Here is a 26038-nt window from a genome sequence, read left to right as displayed (position 1 = left end):
TGTTGCTAATTAGCATGTTTGCAGGACTGTGACCCTGCAAACTTGCAAGATTATAAGGCAATTCTTCACATGTGGCTGGTGAAAATATGGCACCAGACAGAAAGGCACCCAGTGGTCAGCATTTTGTGTTGGAAGGAAGTGTTAGCCCATAAAGAGATATTTATCTTTGAGTGCTTGACACTGATTCCTGACCTCAGTGTTGTTTGAATGTATAAAAAGCCCAAATATCCAAAGCTATGGAATGGATCTTCAAGTTTTCCCCATAATGAAACTCAATTTTTGAAACTGACTCCTTTAATGGTATAAATATATACAAGCATGTCCATGCAGGACTTCGGAGCAGAAGCCCTCGGACCCAGATGTCTCCATCTGAATCTGGGCTCCACATTCATCACATGTGGATCCCAGTCAAAGTATCTGATTCTTCTGTGCCTCAGTTTCCTTGTCTGCATAATGGGGATGATAATAATATTGCCTATCAAAAATATTAAGATGAATTAATATAGGTAAAGATTTTTAAATAGAACTTAGAATATAGGAAATGCTTTGTGAATGTTTGCTACTATTTTTTATATTACATAAACTGGAGTATTGTTTTGCAGATCATTAATTAAGGGAGGTTGGAATAAAATTACATGCAAGATAAACTGGAATTTGATATAAATAAGTACAGAAGAAAAAGAAGTCGAATTCTATCATGTAACCTGAATATTGCAGAAAGGGATAAAGGGAATAAATTTTGGAGGACCACAATCATGGTTCAGACAACATCAGTTCATGTGAATAAGGAATTTCACGTGGTCCTCATAAGGAGGAAAATAGTATTAGTATCGTTTTAAATATGAGAAAGAGAAAATAGTAATTTCTATTATCTAGAACATGTAGTTTAACTTCAATGCTTCACCTATAAGTCCTTCCACCTGTAAAATGCAGACAATAGTAATGACTATCTTAAAAGATATTTTAAGTGTAAAATAAGCTTGTGGAGAAAATAATGCTCAGAATATTGCCTGGTCAATAATAAGCACTCCGTAAGTGTTATTGAATGGACACACACAACTTTAGCTGTTTGTCTAGACATGGTCTTTCTTGTTTTTGTTTAGAATAACAGTTAAAGCTTTCTACATAAGCCATTTTTAATTTAGGTGCTATTTATGGGTAAATAACAAGAAAACATGTTGGTCAAATTTGGGGCCTATTTTATATACATATATATGTATAAAAGTTTATTTTATATATATCTTATTATCTATTTTATATCTATTGCTAGAAATGTAAGCCCTATAAAGCCAAGGATCATTCATTGTTTATTTTGTTCACAGGAATCTCCCAAGTTCCAAGAAGTGTGTCTGGCATAGAGTAGGTAATTTATTAATATGATAATTCATGAATTCGGACTTAAATGGTGGTAATTTATTAATGGAAAAGGAATAAATGGAAATATTTTTATCCTCTTGTACAAGTTTGATCTGTAAACACTTTGTGTAAATCAATGCACAGTTGTGTCACTTTTAGAACAATTTTCCTAAAGTTGATGGTGATGAATTCTAGGGCTGTGTAAGAAGACAAATGATCTCTGCCCCAGCAGGAAAAGTCTAGCTCTCTTTTTGTACAGAAAGGAGAGAATGGAGCTCGTCAGTACTACTGGATAGTTTTGTTGCCACTCATTCTTTTCAAAAATGGTGTATTTATAAGTGACAATTTGTCCCAATTATTTCAAGATAGACTAAAAAAAAAAAATCTAACGCCAAATGGCAAAACTTTCCAAACATTAAATCATAAGAACAGGCAGAGTGTGATGACAAGAATAAAAAAGAAGGGCCGGGTGCAGTGGCTCATGCCTGTAATCCCAGCACTTTGGGAGGGTGAGGCAGGCAGATCACCTGAGGTCAGAAGTTCGAGACCAGCCTGGCCAACATGGTGAAACCCTGTCTCTACTAAAAATATTAAAAAAATTAGCCAGGCGTGGCGGTGGGCTACTCAGGAGGCTGAGGCAGGAGAATTGCTTGAACCCAGGAAACAGAGGTTGCAGTGAGCCGATACAGTGCCACTGCACTCCAGCCTGGGTGACAGAGTAAGACTCTGTCTCAAAAAAAAAAAAAAAAAAAAAAAAAAAAAAGAAGAAGAAGAAAGTCAAAGGAAAGAAGTAGAAATTAGGAGCAAGACTAAAGCAAGAGAATCCTAGTAAAGATATTGGTACTGGATTCTCCCTAAGAAAATCCCCTTATCAGGAGAGCTATTGGTAGACCCTACCCAAAACCTAAGTACTAATGAGATCCTTTAGGCCATTAATAATGTGGCCTATATAGTCTATTTATTTATTTATTTATTTATTTATTTTTAAGATGGAGTCTCACTCTGTCGCCCAGGCTGGAGTGCAGTGGCTCAATCTCGGCTCACTGCAACCTCCACCTCCCAGGTTCAAGCGATTCTCCTGCCTCAGCCTCCAGCGTAGCTGGAATTACAGGTGCCTGCCACGATGCCTGCTAATTCTTCTGCATTTTTAGTAGAATCTGGGTTTCGCCATGTTGGCCACGGTGGTTTTGAACTCCTGACCTCAGGTGATCTGTCCACCTCGGCTTCCCAAAGTGCTAGGATTACAGGCATGAGTCACCACTCCCGGCCTATAGTCTTACCTATAATTCTTCTTTTGGGGCTGCTATCTTTGTTCTTTCATTTAATTTAGTCAAAATTATAAGTGAACCTTAATTTGGTAGTGAGAACCCCAAGTACAGTGTTCTTTATGCTTTTTCCCCATAGAAAGATAGGAGAGAATACAGAAATAATTACCATTTGAGTCAAAGTTAAAAATACTTGCATAGCCTCATTTTGAAATAAATTCAGTTCCTAAAACTAGTAGACTCTAAAGAAATATGGAATGAAAGTACCCATTAGAGTATCAAGTTCTGCTCCCAAGTGACACACAAACCATTTCAATTCTTCCTTTCCCTTCTGAAAGGCTTTGATTCTCTGCTGGATAAGAAGATCACCTCTGTGGCACCAGCTGCCGGCAAAGCTGATTGTCGATGTCCCCACAGAAGCTGCACAGAGGAAACGACTTGGCAAGTGGCTGCAAGACCAGCAGAATCCCTGGTTGCCCAGTGTCTCCTGCCGTGCCTGTTGTACTCTAAGCAGGCTGCCTTCCGCAACAACCACGTGGAGTGGCCCCTGAATGACACCTGGAGTGAAAACTTCATGGAAAGCAACGTCCACCCTCCCTTCTTCTCTCATTGCTTCTATTTGACGTGGCCTTAAGGAAGCTCACGTTATCCCATAACAGAAGGCAGTGGTGATGGTAGGGGTGAGGGTAGGGATACGCATGAGAATCAATATTTGTAAATGAAACAGCGTTGTCCTCTTAGTATTCTCAGTAATAGAATCCCCTTGTTCACCCGAGCTCCTGCGCAAATATAGGATCATCTGAGCGTGGTTTCTCTGTATCTCTCAACTCTTAACTTGACTTGCTAATGTGGGATCAAATTCTTCAGCATCATCTATTTTGTAAGGATTTAATTTCATATCTGAAATCCGGGGAGTGGTGTAATATGACAGTTAAAGGGAACGGAAGCTATTGTGCTTTCACAAAAGAGAAGAGAGATGCCACACTTTAGAAACCCTGAAAAGTGTAAAGAAAAAGGGAGGGTCCGACAGAGTGAAGTACATGCAGAAAAGGCAAGTCCTGTGGTGTGAGTTCAAAGCAGTTGTATCACTACGGAATGAAGTCCATTTATATGATTCTCATTCTCGGCCTTCAGACATTTACAAGTAAACTACTAAATATAATAGATTACAAGTTCGCTGAATCAGAAGAATCCCAGCTTTTGGTATGATTAAGTTTTAATTGTATTTCTCCTTCGGGATCACTAGTAGCTAATAAGCTCATGAAAATAGGTCTTTAAATAGCAGGAGTAGTAAAAGTCTCTCTGTGCAGTATATTTTGGTATGCTTGGTTGCCTCAGGCATTCTGCTGTCTGTAGTCTCAAGTGTTCCGTTTTCATATCAATGAAATATCTAAATAATACTCAAAAAATCCTCAGTTTTGAAACAAGATATCAGACACTCAGCTTATGAGTGGATGTTTCTTTCAAATTAATCAATAGGCAGTTTTTAAAAAGTACTACTACATTTTATTTACGAGAAAAGCCAGTGGGTAAGACACCTATCCAGAGGCACATGTTTCATAGTATTAGCTACATATATTAGACTCAAACATTCCTTCTTTTCTACTGTATCTTTTAATGCTGTAAAATAGGGACCATGTACATATCCCTTTGTCTATAACAAGCCTAACTTTCCAGCGTGTTCAATGTACTCTGGTAATACGCTATGCAGTATCTTTTCATGGCATAATGGTATCATCTTAAAAATGCAAACATCCACTATTTTTAAAACAAGTAAACAAGACTAGTGTGAAAAATATGTAAACTCTTTCATGATATCATTTTTCATTGAGTGGGCATGCTTAGGGGGCATATGTATAATTTGCCAAATGGCTCACATGTTTCACAAAATATGCAAAAATATCACTAGAAGGAAGATTATTATTACTATTTCAGTTCCCTTGGAAGTATATCACCTCTTCGAACTATTGCAGTTATACTTTTGGGCAAACTGGTACAGAGAGAGATACACAATCAGGACCATCCTTGCCTCTTTGGCTGACAAGTGTGTTATACTTGGTCAGCTCACCTACCGTTACAAGTCTAGATGTGTCTTTCTTCTCTGCTTACAACCTTTAAGTGATGGTTCATTGCCTACAGGTAAAGTCAAGTTCCTTAGCAGGTTATTTAATGCCATTCATGAGTTTACTTGGGCCCAGTTTTAGCCTAATTTCTCTCTACTTTTTCTTTTTCAAGCCACCCTCCATGATCTAGGATTATTAAACTCCATATGGTAAAATGGCCATGAGGTTTCTCTTCCTTAGGCCTTTGCAAAAGGTACTGCCTTTGTATTTTATCTCTCTAACAAGTTTCTATGCAAATTTTCTGCTAATCTCAATGCTTCTTCCAGGAGGCTTTCCTAATGGCCTTCTTCATGTATATAAATTTGTTCTCCCTCTTCTTGCATGGATTACACTTGTTGTGATTAACACATTGCAATGTAACATGTATGAATAAATAGACTGTAGGATATCTTAAAGGAAAGGATTACACATAAAGCATTATCTTTTAATCCTCAGCCTCTAGCATGGTACCTACTGCATAGTAACATGTCAGTACCTGCTAGATGAATAATATCATAGTTTTAAGAATTCTATGAACATAAAACAGACATAGTGAAGAATTCTATGAGCATAAGATGATACTGTAAAACCATTTTATAAATACAGCTACAGAAGAAATATATTTATCAACCGATGTTTCTGCAAGTAGAGAAAATTTAATTTTTGGATGACCTCATTTATGCTTGAAAATGAATACTGAATGTAACTTGATCCTTTTTACAGAACTTGAAGTCATAAACTCTCCCTGTCACCTCTCTCTATTATATAACAAACACAATTTTATTTTTTTAATGGGGCCCTCTAAGAGTTTATTGCCCTTCAGCTAAAATACAGTGGGGAAGATGCTCTTATGGCATTTTCGACCTGACATGAAGTATGTGTCAACAGAACCCTTGCAAAAAGTAGCTCTCTCAGGATTCCTTCCCAAGTTTGAGAAGGCAAGAGGTCCAGATAAGCATCTCGACATGAAGCCTTTTGAGGTTAGCTCATCATTACTAAGTTTCCTGCCCCAGTCACTTTCAGACTGCAACTGTCACATCATTGATCACGTGCCTTTGGCCACAAAATCAATAGCATTGAGTACCTAGAGAAAACATTTGTTCTAGAAACCTAAGACAGACCTCCTGTCCACAACTGAGCAAAATATATCAAAGCACATTAACCATGGAATGATTCCTTGAGTTTATTTTGGTTAACAGGGATAATTTAAAGTAGAGAGATGGCCCAAGAGAGAGATTATCCACAATTTTATAGATTTACCAACTTCTCTCTACTTAGGAACCCTAATTTCCCACATGCTCACAGCTCTCCCTGGTGACTGTCTGTGGTTTAATAACATATGTTGCCTGGAGGGCGATGGAAGAGCTGAGGAAGCATCATCCAATCCGACATTCAATTGTAGGAATTGGAAAATGGAACACTCCATTTTATAGCACTGAAAATAGTTCAGGTAAAGTTCTAACACTTCCCAGGTATACAATAATTCTTAAGATTACTAAAGCATGTAGGGCTAGAATTTAGTTGAAGACAATTCTCCCTCATTTTCTACAAAAACCTCATTTACTCTAAAACTTCTTTACCTCAAAAACTTCTTAAACAACTTATAAATATCCATGCTAATGAAATAGTTACCTCTATTGACAAAAAGATGAAGAGCTTGCAAAGCTTGTTGAATGTCCCACCAAGAAGAACAATCTATTAGCACTCCTAATTACTAATGAAAATCCAGTTTTTATTATCTATTCCATCATACCATCATTTCCGTATGATAGTAAAAATAAAATGAGCTGTTAACCTCATCTTCAAATAGGATCCAGACCCACTGACTTCTCAGATTTGCATTAATAAATTTGCTTTTCTTTGAATAAAATGCAGGATTTTTTTTTCAAAAATTCCTTATAGATTTGGTTCCAAAATAATTGACACTATATTGCCAAAAGATAGGGGAAAAGGCTCTAAGAGATGTGATGGCAAGCTGAAGAGATTTTCATACAAATGGATAGTAAAAACTGTACCCTTGGCAGCAGACATTTAAGAGTGTGCACATTCCCTCTCAAAAGCAAAACTGAAGATTCATGGAATTTTTTTTTTTTTTTACCAGATTCAGCAACTTTAGCAAATCAACCTCATACATAAACACGCATGTACACACGATTACCCACACGAACACTCTCGCCAATCTCAACTCCAGGATGGCCAGATTTTTTTCAAATTTAGGGGCAAGGGTGCACGTTGGTCTTTTTTTACTGGCTAGCTGAGTATGATACCAGCAACCTGCAATGTGAGCTGCCCCGAGAAAGCACTGCAGGTAACATTGGTAATACTCACCTGGGGGCAGCTTTTTAAGTAGGAAGAGCCAATTCACACCTTTTGCTTAGCTCAGATATTGTCTCTTCTCAGCAGGAGGTGCCAATTGTGCCAAACTGTGCTGAATTAATTGGGGTTGCTTGGCTCCGTCTCCAGTTAGTTACCAACATATATCCATGAAAACAAAGAAAAACAAGGGAAAAACTCACCTTGATATTCTTGTTCTCTTATAACACATGTCTATCCACCTTATGTTCTTCTTGAATGTTTAATACACTGACCACTCTGAAGCTTCGGAGCTTTATCACTATACAGAAGTTCTTGTTTAGTGTGATTTATCACTACTTTACCTATATATATCAGTTTGAATGTAATCTTCTTGAATGGCTTATTCTGCAGCCTTTTATTTTATAAAAATATTCACTTTGTGTGTATAGAAATAAATTATAGCATGGCATTAATATTGCTATCTTTTGGGGAGGCTTTATTAAAAAGACGAAGATTCATATGCACTATGAGAAACAGGCAGCGTTCACTCTTAAGAATATTTTGAACAAAGTTACCCTTGGAAAATAGACGCTATACCTTGTGATAGGCCATTTAAACAAGTCTTAGAGTTGCTAAGCCCAAAGAAATGCCCTCTGGCTGGGAAACGCCCACTGGTTTAAGAATTCTTAAGGGCTGAAAGCACCTGTCAATATCTTTTCCAGAGTTCCAGTTTAGTCTCGCTCTAACCATGCAACTTGATTTTCATCTTTTTGCCAACATAAAAATACCAAGAATATTTCAGTCAATATTCTTGATATTTCTTACTGTATTTACCCTGCTAATTTCTGCCTAACTTTTCTTTCAGCTTCCTTTATTGCATGCCTCCTGCCTACCTCCCTTGCAAAGCCTCCTGATTTGACCCTCATAGTATCCCCTCTTAAATTCTTACTATTTCCAGTGTTTTGCCAGAAGACGTAGCATCTGTTTACCTCTATAATCTGATATTTTCTACTTCCTCCATGTTATACTCTTGTATCTTCAAGCAGATGGTAGGAAATTGAAAGTACATCAGACTTTAACAATTCTTTTGTATCCCTTTGCTATTAAACACAAAGCAAATCCAATCTTAAAATTAAACAGGTAGACCTCTGCAGGGTGTGAGTGTTCTCTTGAGAAGTATGTTAGCCTTAGATAATACAACCACATCAGTGTGACATTTGAGAGGGGACCCCAGCAACAGATACACAGTTGGACTACAATGCATGGGACCTAAATTTCATACAGTTCCTATAATTACTCTAGGTACTTTATTAGCTACTATAATTATATGATCTCATGTTAATCATTAGAGCATCTTTATGTACTAAGTATAATAAACCTATTTATAAGTACAACACGAGAAATGCAGAACAGATAATTGTCTGAATTCATATAGAAAATCCAAAGATGCATAAAACAATGTTTCTCTCTTGGTTTATATTATTTATAGGAAACCTATTTTTTTCTTCCACTATTCTTTCCTTCCATCTAAGCAAATTTTTCATTAGTTTACTTTTTTGATTCTTTATTCACAATCCACTTACTAACTTAATAGTGGTAAATGGGACGGTTATCTTGGATGCATCTTTGTATCTGCATGTTAACTATGATTATAGTGTCCTTAGTCTCTGAAGTGAAAGACAGACATTTCCAAGAAATATAAAGAAAGACATAGGAGCTAATGGAAAATCCATCAACAAATTTATACAGATTATTTACAGCACCATTCTTAGACCCAGAAGAACTACACAATAGCAGAAATCAAATCAGAGAAGGCTAATTTTCCTGTATGTTTTTATGAGCATATTGCAACTTACACTGTTCTACTTGCTAGTTTCAAATAACTGAAAGGAGAAAAAAAATCTCAAAGTTTGTTAGAAAAAGATAGAAAGCCTAAGAAAAGTACTGTCCAGAAGTTTATGCCGTGATTTCTGCTTTACTTTTACAACTTGGAAACCGAAATTTAAAAATATGCATGATCTCACTCAGTTATTTGTTTGTACAGTCTTCTACTTGGCAGTGAGATTACTAAAAGGATGTATTTGCTTAAAACTCCATTTGATTTTTCTTCTAAAGCAATAAAAATAAGAGTCAATTAAAAATAACTAATCTGAATTAGAGAAGAAAGAAACTTGGAATCTATAAAAATTAAAGCAAATGTATTTAAGGAGAACCTTGCGTCTTACAGTTAAAGAGATACTCTTATCCTGCGTTTTGGTACTGAAGGCCAGAGAGGCTAAATGATTGGACGTTGTCTTTGTTTAACAATAAAGAAACAAATGCCTGATAAGTTATGTCATTTAATCAACAGCCATATAGACAAGAGAAAAATATAATTAGAGTCAGGCTCTATTTCTTTCCAGTCTTCTCCCTACAACAGAGAAAGACATGAAATTCTTATTGGGTAAAAAAATTCTGTGTCTAAGCTAACTTCATCCTCCACTGGGAAGATCATTTTGAAGATGCTTCCATTTTAGCCAAACCAATATGAAGTTTGGAATTATATAAATTTCTCTCTCTTTTTAATTTTAAGTGATGGTAACAGGTTTCAAACATGTTTGGACTAGGTTTCTAAGAGTAAAAGATAATGATAGTTGAGAAATAACTGTCTGAAAATGTTGACAGTGATGACTTTTTATTCAGTACCTTTGGCGAATCTATAAAATATATATCCAATTTATGTATTATATAAATATAAATATTTGTGTATACATGTACACACACACCTATACACACCTTGGTCAATATATACCATAGCTGTAGTGCAGAAGTAAAATGCAACAACCACATTGGAAAACTGCCAGGTCTTACAAAGTTAAATGTACATTTATCACATGACCAAGCAATTCCTCTCATCGTATTCACCCTAGAGTGAATTCACCTATATCCACAGAAATGTTTTTGTTTTTTGAGATTGAGTCTTGCTCTGTCACCCAAGCTGGAGCGCAATCTCAGCTCACTGCAAGCTTCACCTCCTGGGTTCACGCCATTCTCCTGCCTCAGCCTCCCAAGTAGCTGGGACTACAGGCACCCACCACCACGCCCGGCTAATTTTTTTTTGTATTTTAGTAGAGACAGGGTTTCACCATGTTAGCCATGATGGTCTCCATCTCCTGACCTCATGATCCGCCCGCCTCGGCCTCCCAAAGTGCTAGGATTACAGGCGTGAAGAAATGCTTGTTATAGAATTTTCATGACAGCTTTATTCATAATAGCCAAAAACTGGAAACATCTCAAATGTCCAATAACAGATACATGAATAAACAAGTTGAACTATATAATGGAAGAGTACTCAACAATGACAACAAATGAACTACATGCAATGACATGGTGAAAGGATGGGATTCAATAAGTTAATACTTTCAGCCTTTAAATTAAAGATGATTAAAGAGTTCAATTAAAATATGAATTTTTTTCTCTTCTAACTACTTGTATAAAACCCAGTAGAATATATTTACTTATTTTGTATGTATTACATTTTTAAGTAATATGGTTGTATTTTATTCAAATGGAATGTAAAATTAGCAAAAAACTTTATATGTGAAAGATGAGAAATAATTTAATTGTCCATTGGCTAATCAGTCAAATCATATTTTTCTAAAATGCTTGGTATCATTGAAAAATGCTCCATATATAATATCAAGTAAATAAATTAAATAAAAATATACTATCCACATATGCATAAAGAAACATTCTTAAAAACGCATCAAAGTGTTCACAATTATTGTCTCTGGTGGCAGAACTGGGGTTACTTAAAATGTTTAATTTCACTTTTTCTGGTATTTTCCAATCATTATAATTAATATCATTAATATCTTTTATAATCAGAATAAAAACAAATGCCAATCAAAATTGTTCCTGGGTCTAGAAATGGAGAGGATGGATAATATATAATTTGACTTTTATTTTTAACCCCAAATTATGTGCTCTTTGTGGCTTTCCTTTCCAAACACAGGAAATAGTTGAAGGGACAATGAGGAACAAAAACTAAGTCAAGAGAAATAACTGTAGAATTGATTTGAATGAAGCATAATTAAAGTCACTGATAGAAACACGTTCTTTCCCATTCCCTCTTCCTTTCATGTAAAAAACAAAAATAGTCGATAGCCATCCTTCCGATAACCTGGGCACTCAACTTGGCTTTGTCTGATTTCTCAGTGCCTCTTATTTTCCGCATCAATGCTGCAGTTCTAACTGAAGGTACATACTACACAGCTCAAAAATTCTACATTTTTCAGTTGGAAAAATGCTAGAATATTTAGACTTTAGTCACTACCACAACCCCTTAGAACTCACCATTAAGGAGGTTAGGGAAGGGCTCTGTAAAACTTTGATCTTTCTGTTAAATTAACTGCCTTTGGTTACACAGTACGCTGTGCTATTCCATTCCCCTTTCAAACAGTCCTTTACTTATCTGGGGTTACTTTGAGGTCCCACCGGTTACGTAGAATTTTGGGGTGATGTCATTTCTGCATGTGACCTCTAAACTTAGCCTATATTTGGTTTCTTAAAAGCGATATGCATACTTGAGGAATTTGGGGTGGCATTTATTACTTTTTTGAACATCATTCAAAATTTCTACTTCTAGAGCTACATTGTGTTCTAGAAGACTGGTTATAATGTTCCCTTTTTGTCCCTGGTCATTTTATAATATTTTGAAACTAACATATATAACTAAGTAAAGAGAAGCCAGTGGCAACCCAAATTGAAGCCAAAGTGAAGGTACTTGGAAGGCCTAGGTGGGTGGATCACCTGAGGTCAGGAGTTCGAGACCAGCCTGACTAACATGGTAAAACCCTGTCTCTACTAAAAATACAAAAACTAGCTGGGCATAGTGGCAGGCACCTGTTATCCCAGCTACTTGGGAGGCTGAGACAGGAGAATTGCTTGAACCCAGGAGACGGAGGTTGCAGTGAACTGAGATCGTGCCATTGCACTCCAGCCTGGGGGACAGAGGGAGACTCCATCTCAAAAAAAAAAAAAAAAAAAAAAAGAAGTGAAGATACTTTAGATCGCAGTGGTATGCATAAAGCTCTCATAATGTCTGACATTTATTTTATAATTTAATATTATTTCTCTGAAATATTTCTTATTTGGGTTGCAAAAGAAAAAAATCTGTCTGTAATCTCATATCCTCTAGATTACCACATTTCATTGAGCCCGATAATTATTTTTTCTCACCTACTATCTATTCAAACAGATAAGTACATTTTTTCTTATTTAGCCATAAGAAAGTATTTATTATAGAAAGTATTTGAGACAGATGACAAGATATGCAGAAAATTTCAAATAACATTATACGGAATGTCTCTGATGCACTGTAATTGTACTAGGTGCATGGTGTCTGCAGCTGTCTGTACAAACAAATGTTTGGGGTATAATGAATACTAATGCTTCCTGGAGGTAATTGTCCTATTATATTCAGAGTTCAGTAGTTTGGCTTATTAATATTATGTGGTACAGTGTTCTTAGCTAGGCAGTCAAGTTTTCTTCAAAGTGGGCTACTTCAGGTTGCAGTGTTTATTGACTATCCGAATTGCAATTATGAAAATATCATTGAATTTTCAGTGTTCCTGTGGTTAAGATATTCACTTACTGTAGGGTTGAGCTTGTACTATAAAAAGCTTAAAGCTACTGACCTTCATTTAGCAAAGTTCGATTTGGAAAACGTGTATTCTTTCTCACAGCTTCTGCAATTATCAAGGCAAAACATTCTGTTAGGTTCTTTAATCAATGTTTGTTTTCTACTTGCAGAAGTGGCTACCCAAGGTAGGATATTTAGCACCCGTAAGGCTAATTTTAGGCCGTATTCGACTCTTAGGGTTCCTGGGCTCCTTGATGGCAAGGGCTGTATGGATTCCCTGGCTCTCGCTGGGAGTACTTGACCCTGAGAGCTTAACTCAGAGAGCTGTGGAAATGAACTACAGGGCAACCTAGTTCATCCTCCTGACAACGTCATATGCTGTCAAGGTGTCAAGTGTAATGCAAAGTTACTCAGAATTTTTAAATACTAGAAAAATTTAATATAAATTAATATACATTAAATCAATCTATAAGATAGGACTGTATATATAATCTGATAAAGAAACAGATGTGGAGACAACTCTTGAATTACTTTGGAATATGAAGAACTGGGCTTTAAATAGAAAATTGCCAAAATGATATTAAAACTAAGATACCTAAAGAGAAATTTCCTAAAAAAATTGATTAAAAATGTAGTTTAGGGCACAATTTTAAAGATGTATCTACATTAAGTATAAAGCACCTTAATAAAAGAGACAATGTTATTCATATTTTATTGCTTTTGATGTATTTCAAAGTAAATTACATGGGCTTTTCAATGTGCAACTGATTAAATTCACTTATTCAGAATTATTAGATAATCAATCTGTTGAAGAGTCTGCTTAAAGAGAATTACTATATATTGCATAAATTACTATATACATAAAAAATGAACTTTGAAATGCTTAGTACTTACATTGCAGTATTATATTTGTACCAGCAGAGATGCTTCGCGTTTTTTTTCCCTGTCGATATATGCTTAGCTTAACTTCGTTGATGATTTTCAAGGTACTCTGTAAAGTCACCTTCTCTATTGTAATTCTACCTTGAATTTCAAACTTTTATTTTAACAGCAGAATGCTGTTCTTAACACAATGTTATGAAGAAACCAATCACTCAAAACAGATAAAAAAAACAGAGTGAGGAAGGGATGAGGAACCCAGGCACATGGGGCTCTGGCTCTCAGTTCCTGTGACGCCCCTTTCTGGTGGTTCCCGAGGGTATTTTGGGGTGTCCCTAGGAATTTTCTGAGAACAACTTGAAAAGCACCATCTCAATAGATGAGGGCACAAATTGTTCTCTGGTTGGTTTTTATCAAATTAACTCCATTTTCTTAGTGACTATTGTTATCCTTCATGTAAAATCACAATCTAGGATACTGAGAGGACAACATCGTGGAATTTTAAATACCCATGTCTGTTCTTTTCCTTGCGATTAAAACCTAAGAATAAATCTGTTAAGTCAATTTGACCATCTATTTTCCATTGGTAGATTTATAATTATGATTACACGTAGATTCAAAAGAAGTGAAAATTTCTAGTAGTTCACTCTGGATAGCAAAGGCCTTTACAAAAGATAGCTTACTCTGGCACTAATGTTTACAAATATTCTATAAAAGTTACTGTTGTAATTTATCGCTGAGAGCCAGTGTGTGATGTTTTCCTGTTATTATGCCATGAATGTTTGTCAGGAAGACTGACACGGGAAGGCCCATCTGTGAGCCGAGAGACTCTTCTACCATTTAGTCTTCTGAGTACACTTCTGGCAAAGGCCTGCGAACGCGTGATAGAAATTCAGCGATGTTGATGCTGAGTGTGCAATCATCTGCTTCCATTTGTCCCTGTGGTTGGCATGGATTAATAGGCCGAGGCAGGAGATGGGCATAGCACAAATTGAAAATAATGGAGCATTTTGCACCAAAGGAGTCAGAGGATAAGAACTACACTGGGCAGGCAAGGAGACGGTGAGCCGCGTCAGCGAGAGACTGCGGCAGCTTCCGGACAGTTCCGGCTCATCACATCCCCATCTAACGAAGGCCGGGCCCACCTGCTGTATGTCGTTTTATTGTTATTTGAGTGGCTTTTACATGATAGTCTAATTTCGGATTCCATGCGAAACTCACAGGCAAATCGATTAACATGACATGTTAACATTGCAGGGAAAATGATGTAAACATTCCATTGTACAGGAAGACCTGCAATTATCATCCAGAACGTGGGCTCATTGTAAAGAACAGATAAATCATTTCAGATTACCGTATACATCCCACAGACTAAGTAGTTCTCTCTTAGGCGCCCTCATTTAGAAGGGAGAATAGAAACATCTGACTGCCAGTCATACACCAAATGGCATCCAACACCTGCTGATATGGGCTGTGGAGAAGGCACTGATGAGACTCAGACACCTCTAGATTTCCAACAACATGGCTAGGGTATAAACCAAGGAAAGCTGAATTGAAAAAGTGATATAAAGAAAGCTATACACATTTGAGGGCAATATGTCTCAGGTGATTGTTTCATTATGACAGAAAAATGGCGGTGGGTAGGAATGAAATCTGGAGAAGGAAGAGTCAACAATTATGGATCTACTGTCCCCAAAGGAGAGCAACTGGCCAATCCAAATTCTATGGATCATCTTGTGTGTAGTCTCCCTACAGTGAGAAATACAGTGCACCACACTGTCCATTTGGCGCTCTGACTTCATGCGCCCCAGAATGGCAAACCCTGTAGAACATGGGTTGGGTCTGCAGAGTATCTGTAGTGGCCAGCTATTACTATTCCTTGTAGCTATTCAAGAAATATTTGTTGAATGAAAGAAAGAATGACTGATATAGAGAAAAAATATGTAGTGCAAAACGATAGATATTTTAGAAGAAAGAAAAATAAAAAAATTGGAATCACTGGTTAGGGATCCCAAAAAATTGGGATCACTTAGCACATCTAGTATAATTTAGCATGAGAAAAAGAAAGTAAACTGGATGAGTCTCTCCTTATATAAGAATGATTCATCACAGGGAATGTGAAGGCAGGCTTGGATAATTTCTTAGATTCCTTCCTCTGTATGAATTTATAGCTCAATAATTCAGTAAAAGTTGAAAAGTGAGGAATGTCCAGTCGGTGCTCATTCCCATCGTCAACTTCACTGGTGCAATTACGCTATGCACATCTGTGGGTCAGTGTCGTGCAGGAGAAACAGGACTTAAGAGGAACAAAAGCTTTCTGTTAAACATGACACAAACACTGATTGAGATCAAAGAGTATTAACACGGGGATGAAGCTCTTGATCAGGTATCAAACTACCTAGAGAATCTTTGTGTGAACAATTAAAACAAGTTATTTCAAAAGTGTAAGAAAATATTTTAACTGAGATATTGTATATTACATAAGGTCCACTGTGTATGTATTATAATTTAAATAGGTTTTAATAAACATTTGGTATTATGGATCCATAATGTGGAAGCATTTTTTTTGTAAATTTTGTGCAAATTCACAGTTAATGCCATTAAAACTCTAAATGAGCAGTTCTGGTGTGCAAATGCCTAGTAAGATTAATACACAAAGTCCTGCTCTCTCTCAACTGTCTCATTAGCATGATAACAGGCCCAGAGGAGTTTCAAATCCCTTAACACACAAAAGACATATTTTCTACCATTTTTCGTTCATACCATCATAAAAATGGAAATTAAACCACATAAAATAATCCTCCAAAAATATCAAGGGTCCAATCCAAATACATAAAATCTTTTTTTATATATATTAAACTACACAAGGCTTGTTGAAATGGTACTGAGGAACTGACTTGTATACACAGAAACCAAGACAAATCTACAATGCATTTATATTTTATCCCAAAGCCCAGAAATTTAGGGCTCTTGGCAAAATTCAGAAATACTGAATAATCTAGTATGTTAAGCTGTTTGTTTTCTCTAGAAACTAAGTACCATGTGTGGGTTAAAGATGGACTTTCAAAAATCTAATTGTGCATCTGCTTGCAAGGGTTTAAGTCAAAGCCATAGTGTTATTGCACTGGATGCTTTTGTGGTTAATATGGAAGAAAATAAAAACAAATTATCCTCTTTGTTATGGAGGATATACTTTACAATATCACTGCATGGTGACAACTTCTTGTCCTCCTGTCACTGCCTGTCCTTTAGACCAGACCACAGAAAAGCAATTTTCTGCCTCAAAAGCACTCTATTTTTTTTAAAGTTTGTCCCTGGGCAATTTTCAGGTCTACTAGAGCTGCACAACTGTATACAGATGAGAAAGACCCAAAATAGGGCAATTTATTTGATTCCTCCTCTTCAAAACATTTAGCTGAGATTGTATATCCAACAGAGAAAGCCCAAACAGAATATTCAGTAGTGACCCACAGTGACATGTATCCTTTCTGTAAATTTGCATTGAACATACTTTCCAAATAACGTAGACAACCAAGAGTTGCTTTTTGTTTAATGTAAACCTTTAACACTAAATTTTCCCTAGGATATTAAAAGCTATTTTCTACTAAAAAAAGGGCAAATCCCTAGAAATAGGTAGTTAAATACAGCATATGGAATTTTCAGATGAAGAATCGCTTAATTTTAAGCGGTCTGCTCATTTGAATCAGCAGTTTGGTTTTCTGGTTGAGGAGTAAAGGGCACCTTTGATGCAAAAATGTATTCCCCCAATGTTCAGTTGCTGATAATTTCACACTTATCAACCTGGTGCCAGCATGACCATAATAGCCTCCTGATGTAACTCTGCCCTAACATAGCATGGAATGTTCCACAATGGTCTCTTACCCAGGTCGGAAAACAAGTTTACCTGTAATAGTGTCTATGAAGAAGAATGATTTAAAAATTGTTGGATTTTAGAACTAATGCTTGCTGACAACTTTAGAAAGAATATTGTCTTTTTAAAATCATTAACCCCCTCAAGGCAGAATTATTTTTTCCAATTCATCATTAGTTTTTAATATAACTATAAAGGCTTCTTTTATCAAATATGATATCGTACAGTATACTTAATAAAGTGAGCAATATTGAACACGTTTCTGCTGAATAACTAGGCAAATTCCTATGTCTGAAACTTAGGATTTTTAATTAGAAACTAGTCACGAATATCAACATAGGTTACAGAAAAGCAAATTCATTGGTCTTGGTACTCTCTGCCTTTTTCCTGCTGGTGAGTCTGTGTGTGTGTACGTGTGTGTGGGGTCATTTGCATTTCTGTGTGTGCACATCAGTCTCCCCTCTTTTTCTCATTCTCTTTCTTGCTGTCTCTTTAATTTCTCTCTGATTTTGTGTATGTGAGCCACTTTGAGACTTCTTGAGGTAGTTTATGTGCTCTTAGCCTAATGATAAGTAACTAAGTAAAAAATTAAAAGAAATACAGTGGAAATTGTATATCTGAAGAGCAATAAAAAATCTCTAGCACTAATGAAGTTATTCTAAACCTGGTGCTTTCTAAATTTTTTTAGCATAACCTAAATGACTTGTTAAATTTTCACAAGCACCATAAAATTATCTGAACGGTAGAAACTTGATCTTAATTCCTCATCACATATTGCTTCTTAGACTATGTTTTCTTGTCCTGCCCCCAATTCTTCTCATAAGGCTGCTTTTTCAACTTCATCTAGTCCAGCTTGTGCCTTTGTCACTGGGGAGAAACTGACCTTCACTGAGGTCTCTGATGACCTCATTACAACTAAGCCCAAGGGCCAGTCCAATTTTCAAACCTCATCTTTCCTCAACCTCTTCACAGCATTTGTCACATTCAACCATCTCCTGTTTCTCAAAATGCTTTCTGATCTCAGTTCCTGACTCCTGCTTAGTTGAGTCTGGCTTCCTTCATTGTCAGCAATGTATTTATGTCAGTCATTCTTAGCAAACTCCAAGTAAAAATAGCAAAGTCTACAATTTACTCTCTCTGTGTGTCTCTGTTTCTCTCTCTCTCATTCCTCACCTAGGCACTTAAACCTGAACCAGAAGTTGTTCATCATTGCCATCATCTTTACTGTGAAGGACTAAGATCCACCATATCTTAGCGGACAATATCCATCATCACTACCTTTGATCTCTTCCCATTCACATGCCTCCCCAGAGATGTAGAGATTAGGTATCACCACTGGGGCAGGATTTCAAGAATGTAATCTATATCTAAAATCATTTCTTTTTAACAAGTCACAAAGTTCTTAAATGTCAGGCAGCCTAGTGAGTTATCTGTGCACAGGTTTCCCTCTTCTACTTTTCATATGATACTTTCTCCAGGCTTAAAATCAGGCTTCCTCATGTTTCCATTGCTATGCATCCCTCTAACAACTAGATGGGATGCTTTCCTTCAATCAAGGAGAGCTCAAGGACAGTCAGGATGCTTCATCTCAATGCAGTAAGCAATAAATATGCTTTAATCCATGCCATCTAAAACTACTACACTTCAAAATTTACATTTATGTGCAATATATATAGGACCTGTCACTTCCATTTTATTTTTTCTTTTAAAAGTTTTGACATTTTGATATAATAATGCATTATCACATACTTAAATTTACATAGCATCCTGTTAATTTGTAATATAATACAATTGAAAGGAAACTGTATATGTATTAACATAAGTCATATAAGTCATTCTTCGGGTCTCCGGGATTATGAGAGGAGAGAGAACAGGAATGATTTGAATCTGCATAGACTTAGTGCCTCACCGTAGCTAGTGGTTTCAATCTTCTTCACCAATACATGCCTTTAGATAGAAGTAGTAGAATTTTTATTTTAATTGTGATAGAATTGGCTGATTTGAGCATTTCTTCTGTCTTCTCTGTCTATCCTTTGGAAGGCAGTCAAGTGGCCACATGTTAGCAGAACAATAAAATGTATCAAGGGTCTCAGCTAAATCACGACTTAAATAACTGAGACTTGCTTGGTTAATCAATATAGATTCACAATATTTGGCCTCAAGCAATGCAGGAAAAAAAGTCAGGGGTGACCAATTTTCATTAGGATAATTCTCTTTAAGTAGATAAAAATAACACAAGAGTAAGCAAGAAGAGACATTGGGAGCTACCTTCACTGCTGATTTTACTTCAAAATACCTAATTATGCAAGTTACTGCACCACACTGTAGAGCTCCTAAGTGCTAGAAAACATTTCATGCAGTGGCTAGTGCCATCAGTCAGGCCTCAGTGGTCATAAACCACTGACAGTTTAAGGTCCAACCGCATGAGGCTGCGGGATTCATTTTGGTTTCTTTAAAAGTAATGCTGTAGTAGTGTCAATCAGACGTTATCAGGAGGAAACTGAAGAAAGCCACTGATGCATAAATTTACCTAGCCTGAAATCCTTTCTTTTCAGGAAAAAAAAAAAAAAAGTTTAGCTTTGCCTCACATTTGCATTGCACTTGTAGTTTACTTTGGTTGTACAATAAACATTTCATTTTAGCATTGGTATGCACAGGAAAATGGTGAAACAGAGGTGGCTGAAATAAAAACTCTTCCTAACTGTGTAGGGCACAGAATGCAACCACCTTCCTTTCATATAAAAATAGGAATTTAGAATGTTTTTTTTGGTCAGTGTGCATGCCTGATGTATATACATACTCAAATAATTTTTCTGCAAAAGCATTTGAAAAGATATTCAAATATTGTGATGTTTTGTATAGATATCAGGGAGCTAGCATCTTTAAAACTTTGTGTTTCCGTTTTGCAAAGCAGAAGTGTGTTTTGTATTTAGAGTACTTGTCCAATAGATGTTCAATGTTTGCAGAGTGTCAGAGTAAATAAATGATTTCAGGTTAGATGCTTCTAGAAGCCACATCATCACTCTGAGGTGTGGGCTAACTAATCCATTTCATCCTTAAATTAAATACAATGCTATCAGTCTCTAAAGCTGTTCTCTATTTTCCCACTATGACTTTCTCATCTATGTCAAGGGTTTCATCATTCTCCCAGTAATCAAGATTGTGTCACATCTGATATATCTTTCTCACACACATCTTTTGCATCTGCCCATCCTCGACCATTATTAAAATTAAAGCTCAAACTTTAATTCTGCTACGGAGTTAATCTATCCAAAACAATATTCACATTCCTCCAAAACTGTATGATATGAAATCATATTTATTGTTCTTGTAGTTAAAGTTCTCTACAACCTGGTTGAGACTCATGTCTCCCAGTGGCTATACAAAAACCTTTAACCAAGGAGATATGGTTCTCAACATTCTTTTCTCATTCTTGTCTCTGGAACTCGTTTGTGCAATTCTTGCCACTTGAAATGCCCTCCTCCCTTCTATCCACCTATCCAAACTCTCCACATTATTCAAAGCTCACATGAAGCCCCGATTTCACTGTGAAATCACCGTCTTCCTCGTCCCAGAATGCAATAGCAGGTCTTCTGCTGATTATTCAGTCAATATCTCATCAGTTATTCATTACACTTTGCTACCAAGACCGGCTATACATTTGCAAAATCAAGAATAAAATAAAAATGGGAGGATCTTCGTTCAAAATTTCCAAGGATTTGCAGATGGTGAGAACACAACATTAAACCAAGCATAGGGTTCTTCTACATGCAGGATGCTGTGAGATCGCCCCAGTGGCAGGCACACCCATGAAGCTGGCCCTGTTGCTATATCACGTTGTCATTAGATATTTGAAATATATAACTTATAATAAATATTAATACCTCTATCTGGATTATAAATTCTTAGGGGAATGGATCAGGTATTTTATTTACAGTATTTGTTATTAGCTGTAGAACCAACCACTGTATGATAACTCTGAAATAACTCATTTATTATAGATTTATATCATGCCTTACCAATAAACATTATTGTCATTGGCATTGTAGCAAATCATGCTTTGAAAAACTGTTATACAAAATTTTCTTCAACAGGGATTTTCTACCCTATCCTTCAAAAGAATGACAATTATGCAAGATATACACACAACACATTATAAAGAAGCAGTGATTATGCTATTTTGATTTTAAGAACATGTCAAAGTCTCCTAGACTTCATCATATGTTTAATTGTCTTATTTTTATGAGGACGCAACATAATATGTGCCTTTAAAGAGTAACGATACTGTATTTCTCACCTCTGTTAATCAAACCACAACCTACTTATTCCACTGGAATAAGTAAGTTGGAAAGTGACAGGAAACAGAAAAAGAAGAAAAGATTAACCAGTAGGTGGGAGGGAAAAGCATCCCTGAAGAGTCCCAAGAAAGCCAAAATTGCCATGTATCCCTTGCCTCTCCTCCCTCCTGGAGCACTTTCCCAGTGGAGGATGGAAGTGACTGAAGGCTGTTTGCAAAGCACAGCTGATATTCTTATTGGACACTGTTCAACCCATGACACAATATGGTATCACTCTTAAAACAAATAAAAAATAAATGGCAAGACTTTCCCCAACAGAGATTGACTGTTCGTCTTCATTTAGCCTTTCAAAGTGCTTCACTTTCAAGGTGACAGTGCTAAGTATGGCCCATAAATCCATCTCTGGCTTGCCTGTAGACAGTTATAGTATATGTTAGATTTCTTTGCTCCGAGCAGTGCTCTAGACTAACCCTTGTTAAACGTATTACTGTAGATATTTCAGTACCTCCAACAAAAATGTCACCTTTGAAGTTATTTTCCTGCAAAATTCAAACTACATTAATCTTACTTCCAGAGGTATTTGAAGTTTGGGCTTCCCCGAGTTGAAACCATTTCTCATGATACTAAAATAAAAATCAAGCTCTATAACTTAAATGTCTCAGTAGCGGTAGGAAACAGACCAAAAATAGCCTTAAAGATCTCTTTTAAGTGGGAAAATGGCAACTGAGGAAGGGAAATCAAGGAAAATTTCTACCTCCACATCTGCAGTGATACAGGAATGTCTAAATAGAATTCATGTAATTCATGAGAAAGTTTAATTGTCTCACATTTTCTTTGGATGTTGCTGTATTATCAGCTGATTTTATTTTGCAAGTGCTTTGTAAAAGTTCCTTTTAGTATAATGACGTACAAAATGTTTCATTGTAGAAAAATTTACATAAAACTCATTTTAGATTTCCTTTGGTAATCAGACACAAGGAGCCATCACCGTATTGTCTGGATGACAGAGGAACTACTCCTTGTGATTTGAAAGGTTGAAGTTGAGTTGATTTTTCTCCTCTATTTTGCTTCCAAGATGACCACATAGTTATGAAGCTTTATAATGACATTTTTTTCACACTTTCAGGCATTCTAAAAGCTACCTTTTTCTTGAAAAAGCATTTTTGTAATTATTTATCAAAAATGAGATGCAGTAGAATCTCTACCTTGAATGCTACGAGAAATTGTAGGTAATCAAAAGCATTCAAAATGCAAGCTGCTCTTCTCAGGACATCAGACAATGAAATGTTAGATAAAGAGAGAGTTCCGAAAGTACAAGCAAATGGCTTTTATTTTAACGATGAAAATAGAAACAAAACAACCATTTTCATATGTATTGGGAGGAAACTGACTAGAAAGTCTATGCAGCAATTATAGAAGTCAGTGCAGTAGAATTCAGCATATAGTAAAGTAATTCTGTTCAGATGTTTGCCTGAGCTAATATCAATATAGAACCCACAAATGGAAATAAAATTAAAATCAAATATGAAATTGAAATAAAATATGAAATAAATTTGAAATGAAAAAAGACAGATGAAATACAGGTAAGTGTAAATTATTATACAACTGACTGCATAGTAATAGTTGTTCAAATTATAATAGAAAATATCTGTACTAACAAAATATTTGGGAATTAGGAAAGGGACAATGGAACATTAGAATTTTTGTGTTTGTAAACAGAAAAAAGTCCTCCTCAGGGGTCAGACAATAGATTCTAACTTGTAGTTCTTCAAAAACTACATGTGACAAAGTCCAGTCTGTTAATTGTTCCCTATCCCTTAACATCAACTCCTTACCTCTGGAAATATGGATAAGATGTATATGTTTAAAAATTTATACCAAAGCAATACCATCAGGCCAGAGACTTGGCAAATTGTTGAGGACTGGTTACAGCCATCCGTCTACAGTGCCAGGCTGCAGCTATGATTTTCCCCAGGTACAAACATCTAACATTATATCGCTTCACTTTAGTCTTATACCATTATCCTGATGAATAGTCTTGCCAGCTAACACGTATGTGATTTTATGTCCCACTCTGTGAGAACATGGGATTCCTCCTCTCCAGAGGAATCAAACGCTGAATGCTAATTAATTGCGCTTCCACTTTTTCAGGCATGAGTAGTTGTTCTTCTAACTCCAAGTGGTGATCAGTTTTTCTTTGGAGCTTCAACTAAAGATTTAAAGACCTATTAGAAATTCTGCCTTGAGCTGCATTAGTTGTGGTAGAATAATAATAGCTATAATAGGATACAATACTTAGGTATTCAATTAGGGGCTTTTCCTCAGAAGAAAACTGAAGTTTGAATCACTATCTCAGTTTTACAATGGATGGGATTGAAGTCAAGCACCTGGGAAACGACAAGGTTGCAACCCAAACGCTGGTTTTTTAATTCAGTGAGAAATAATGTTATAAAGAGGGTTTAGTACCTCTGGTTCCACCATATTTGGTGTAAACTCTTATAGTTTACACCAAATTTCTGTAGACTTGAAATCTGCTTTGGTAGACTTCAAACCTATTTCTAATAATATGCTCATAAAAAAAATGCAGCTCCAAACAAGTTGGAAACTATTTTCATAATCACTTTAGTACTTTAAAAACATTACCCAACTTAACGGACTCGTAGTATATTTAAAAATTTGTTTGCAAGTTTATTTCTGGTGTGTAGATTACAGATAAATGTCATGGTTCCTTTAATGTGTGTGTGTGTGTGTGTGTATGTGTATTCATTTCTCATCTTTTTTTCTAATATATTTTTGGCCAGATAGATGAAGCTTCAATTTTCTGAGCTTTCCATTATAAATCAAGATCCCCACATGAGATGCTGAATTTTAAAAACCAGAGGATTTCCATATTGGTCATATTCATGGTTCAGTCAATCAACTTAAAGAAGTCCCACCCTGTTATGTGAAGCCACACTCTTGACCTGACATTGTCTACCTTTCTTTTTCTCTCAGGACCTTCCATTTATAATTCCTTTTTTTTTTTTTTTTGGTTAAAAAATGGTGTAGACAGTGAGGGGAAAAACACACACTGGGGCCTGCAGGTGGATAGGATCAGGGGAGGGAAGACATTAGAAGAAATAGCTAATGCATGCTGGGCTTAATACGTATGTGATGGGTTGATAGGTGAAGCAAACCACCATGGCGCACCATTTACCTATATAACAAATCTGCATATCCTGCTCATGTACCCCAGAACTTAAAATAAAAATAAAAATTAAAAAAAGGAAAAAAAATAAGAAATCCAAGGGGCTGGGAATGGTGTAGAGAGGGTGAAGAAAAAGAAATTAAAAAAAAAAAAAAAAAAAACCGAGAAAGTAAAGAAATAAAGCTTGTGAAGAGAGACAAAAGAACAGTAAGAAAAGATTCAGGAAAACAAAACAGGAAAATAATTGAGAAATGATGAAAATGGGTGGCTGGAGGATGGATCACATTTGGAGAAAAATTACTACAGTCAATGACATATTTTCTACTTTTATTTATTCCAGAAATATTTCCTGATTCTCCTTTGGGACTCTTCATTAGACACAGAAGGTGATGCCTTTTGTCAGGAGACATGAGTGAAGCGGGTGGTGAAGCCTAGATAAGGTAAGGTTAAATTCTCAAACTGCCCGTGTGTTTGACTTTCAGCCTCTCTTCTAAAGGATCCCAAAGCAATTTAACTGGGAACCTCATTTTTTCTAAATGGCGGACATTAATTACGTGTTACATGTTCAGATGAACAAATCTGGGATTCTATTTAAGACAGAACTCATCCTCCTTTCTCAGTAACTCTAAGATTCTCCTGATTCCCTCTCCTACCAGATTACCTCCTGCTTGTTTGGGGTAGACTTTTTTTGGTTTCTGTTACAGCTTTGCCAGAAACATCTGTTGTAACCCACTTCTCCCTTTGTCAGTGAAAAAACAATGTGTATCTTTACCTTCCATCTTACATGTTTATCTGCCACAAGCCACTCAGTTATTTTGGTGAGCAGCTCCAGCAGAGTTCTCAGTGTCTGGAGAGATGCAAAGGTCACCAAAGGTAAAGAGGAGTAAATGGTGTTTTTGGCTTCCACCAAGATTTTGAAAAGCCAGGCTGGGGTTTTATTACACTACCATCTATGTGCTAAGGAGTATAATTCTGGTAACTCAGAATCATTTTGTCTGAAATTATTGCTTGAGCAATATATTTGCATGACGACTCATAACGCAAATATAAAATATGACCTTTATACAGTGGTCCGCCACATGGTTCCCTTGCAAAGAAACACAATAGTCCCAGTGTGGTTCCAGAGCTTTTCATTTGTCTTTCTCAAGAAAGTAATAAGGAT

General features: G+C 36.2%; 1 protein-coding gene across 1 annotated transcript in view; it reads right to left on the bottom strand.

Moving 5' to 3' along the window:
* TENM3 (teneurin transmembrane protein 3) overlaps positions 1–26038 on the bottom strand; it is a 2735422-nt gene that overhangs the window by 1412249 nt on the left and 1297135 nt on the right. The window lies entirely within an intron of this gene.

The sequence above is a fragment of the Pan paniscus genome, chromosome 3, assembly GCF_029289425.2.
Source record: "Pan paniscus chromosome 3, NHGRI_mPanPan1-v2.0_pri, whole genome shotgun sequence".
Lineage (NCBI taxonomy): Eukaryota > Metazoa > Chordata > Mammalia > Primates > Hominidae > Pan > Pan paniscus.
The sequence above is the reverse complement of the archived record's forward strand: the minus strand, read 5'-3'. Positions and strand labels throughout refer to the sequence as shown.